General features: G+C 29.9%; 1 long non-coding RNA gene across 1 annotated transcript; it reads right to left on the reverse strand.

Annotated features, from left to right (window-relative positions):
- Positions 1–313: 313 nt before the first annotated feature.
- Positions 314–1880, reverse strand: LOC127125869 (uncharacterized). Its single transcript, XR_007804827.1, has 3 exons — positions 1542–1880; positions 628–712; positions 314–523 (listed from the first exon to the last, which is right to left on the reverse strand). It is a non-coding gene; the product is annotated as an uncharacterized LOC127125869 (long non-coding RNA).
- Positions 1881–3603: the final 1723 nt, after the last annotated feature.

Here is a 3603-nt window from a genome sequence, read left to right on the forward strand (position 1 = left end):
TTTCTTTAACCAACACAACATAACCGTAGCTGGAACTATGAACAGGCTACAGTTTAAAAGCAAATTTTAAGCCACGGTTTTCTTTAACCAACACAACATAACCTTAGCTGAAACTATAAAAAGCCACGTTTACTTTAAGCAACCCAAGTGTAACTCTGGCCATGACATTTAGTATAGCAACACGTTAAACCGTTGCCATATGTTGAAATCTAAAAAATATTCGTTTTACTTTTATCTAACACCAGCATAAATTTTGCCTACTATTTGTAAATGATTCCAATCGAAATGTATACCTAACTTTAGTCATCAAAGGTATATACAATAATAGTTATCAATTATAATGGTCATTTAGTTATATACATACATCAAATTAAAATAGTCAAGAAAAATGCAACATTACTCAAATAGTTATTCTATACAGGAAAACTCAAATTACAAACAATACAAGAAAAATATGACTTTCATTTTATATATTCACGAGTAGCTTCCATTGCAAGCATGTCACACAACAACCATCGATTACCTACAATAGATAATAAGTTTGAGATTTTAAGGTCAGACATATAAGCAAGTATGACAAACATATTAGATTTACATCCCCAGTATTTATTAGATAGGTTCACTCACATTCCCAATTTTGTTTCTGCACATTTGAAATGCAATTCTCTTTCTGATTCCAAAGCTCAAACTATAACCTTTAAATCACTTGCTCCTGTGAAAAAATTAAATACAACAAAATGTAATCTAGAAAATCAGAAATCCCAACCAAAAATATACATTCAAATAAATATCTTAGATTATATAAAAAAAAAACAATACATACTAATTTTTCAATAGAACAAATTTATGGTGAAAGGATGATGAATGAAGAAAGTCACATTCAATGAACACATTCTCTAACTGCACACAACTATGTTAATCAAGCCATAGAAGTACAAATCGACATATTTCTATTGAATACAAAGAAAGAGAAACTAAGAAATTGGTTACACATACGAAGATTGAATACATATTTTACTTGAAGTAGACGAATTCAAAAATTCAAAAATCTCTCAAAGGCATGGAGTCATGCAAGGTCGACAATAGACACTCGAAACTATCTTATTTTATTTTTTAACAAAAAAATAAAGGATTCATAAAACATAATTGCAAGTCACCGAATAAAAAAAGGTTTGAATTTCTTTATTTACAAATTTAAAAAAGATAATCTAAACTATACCAAAAGTCACTTTGTTCCTAATTACTTTTAGTTTGTCTTCCAAATTGCTTCATAAAAGTAATGACAACATCTATATAAACTCACTCAAAAAAACAACATCACCAAAATTATCAAACGCAAAAACACTGATATTCTTGGTAGTGGAACAATCAATGGTGCTTTTACTAGTTACAATGAACCAAACCCACTTCAGAAAACTAATTAGCAAGCAGACAAGTCATAAGTATTAAAAAGATTAAGTAGAAGGGATAATGAAAAATTCAAAAACCTAACAGAAATTAAGCATACCCTAAATGAAAGTAAATTGGTAAAAAGAACAAACCTATATCTAGGAGGCCTTCTTGGAACTCCAGGTTCAGATTCAACAGGAAAATCAAGATAACCATGAAAACAAAATTGAACTGTCAAAAATGGAATCGAACGGTGGAAAATGAAATCAACTTGTGGCAAACAGGATCTAACGGCGGCTGACGGAATCGAACGCTGGAAAGCGAAATCAAATGGGGGCTGACGGAATCGAACGGCGACACACAGTGGCAATTGGCTCTGACGAGTGAGTGAATAGTTAGGGAAGTAGATAAGGATAACTGGGTGAGGAACGTGTGAAAGCTAACAATTACCTTTTTATTATTCTGAATGTTATTTTTAATTTGGGAGCAATGATACCCTTTAATTATTTAATATATATTAACTTAGACACTTATAAATATTCTTTACAACTAGCTTATTGGTAAGAAATTAATTTTTAAGCATTTAGTGGTGTTTTTCATTTTTCATGGTGGAGTTTTTACAACTTATCTAGAATAAATTTTCTTCTTCTTTTTAATTTTTTATTTAAGAATAAATTTTTAATATACATTTTTTTCATTTTAATTAAAATAATAAATTATAAAATCTAAAATATATATCTCCTCAAAATCATGCATTTAAATTGTAATTGCTTTAAATTTTTTAACTAAATACGTAACACTCTTTTTAAAAAAAAAACTAATAGAAAAAATATGATAGTAAAAATTTATATGCACTAGTATACAATATGCTTTGAATAGTAATTTTACTTTACACATAAATTGATAAATATTGATTTGTAAAAGATTTAATGAATATGCACTATAAATATAAAAAAAAAATGTAATATTAATCAAACAATTTCCCTTCTTAATTACAAATTCGCCCTTATACAAGGTTATTAAGAATTTTAACGTAGAGATTCATCAAAATATTTCATTTTTTAACTTAATCTGTAGTATAAATACCTAAGAGGGAGAAAAAAATTAAGAAATGTAAATTGAAAAAAAAAACTAAGAAAATGTAAATTCAAAATCTTTAGTTCGATTCCCATTTTAGGAATTTTTTAATTTATTGATAGATTTAAATTCATATTTATACAGTAATAATGTTTCTCTTAAAAGATAAAGGTTGGAATCCTATGTTGTGCATTATTTAATTAAGAATATAATTCAAATTTAAAAGTAAAACTTTAAAACCGTAGACTATAGAAAAGGCAACAATTTAAAAGCGTAGATTATTAAATAAGGAATATATTAACGACAGTTTTGTAGTACCTACGATTTGAAACGGTAGCTAGAAAAGAATAAGCAACGGTTATGATACTCCTACACTTCCAAAACCGTAGCTTAAAGAAAATTAGAGACAGTTTTTAACAAATATCTAAAAACTTGTCAACGATTATAAAGACGCGGCCTATTTTCTTTTAGACAACAGTTTTTAAGTCGTTGCCTATTGTTTCGTTGCCTAAAGTCTAAAATGTTGTAGTGCCCTACACGGGTCGATAATGATGTCTCTCTTACCTTAGAGTACTCTTTAGAACTGTTCTCGAGGAGATCTCAATCGTTAGTAGTATGGGTGATCTTACGGTTTGCGGTGCTCGAATAGGGTATAAAATGCTATCTAAGTGACGCTTTATTCTTTTGATTATTATTGACATGTAAAGAAAAGTGTTTATGTTTCTTCACCATCCTTTTTTGGAAAAGTTCTCGTACGAGCGTTGGATCAAGTCCATAAAACTTTGCTCAGTGGTTTCGTCTTTGCATGTTTGATTGTTCTTTCTCTTGAGTTCTAACATTTTGGTTTCTTATTTTGCCATTGTTCTATTCCTTTTTATGGGTTCTGGGACGATGAGCATTTGAGCTTTGTCTGCTTGCTACGTCGTACATGCATTTGTTCGCTACAAAAGGCCTGGTAAGGATATTTGGGTGAACTGGGTGGGTTCAGAGATATTGGAGATTGTTTCCATCTTTGTTTGTGAGGGGATTCAACCAAGTTGTAAGTGATGTGGGTCCTGCGAGTAACTTCCCCCTAACGGGGATAAGAGGATTTGCAGTCAATATGATAGGTATGCGATCCTTTTCCACAAATCCTTG

This window comes from Lathyrus oleraceus, chromosome 3 (assembly GCF_024323335.1).
Source record: "Lathyrus oleraceus cultivar Zhongwan6 chromosome 3, CAAS_Psat_ZW6_1.0, whole genome shotgun sequence".
NCBI classification, from domain to species: Eukaryota; Viridiplantae; Streptophyta; class Magnoliopsida; order Fabales; family Fabaceae; genus Lathyrus; species Lathyrus oleraceus.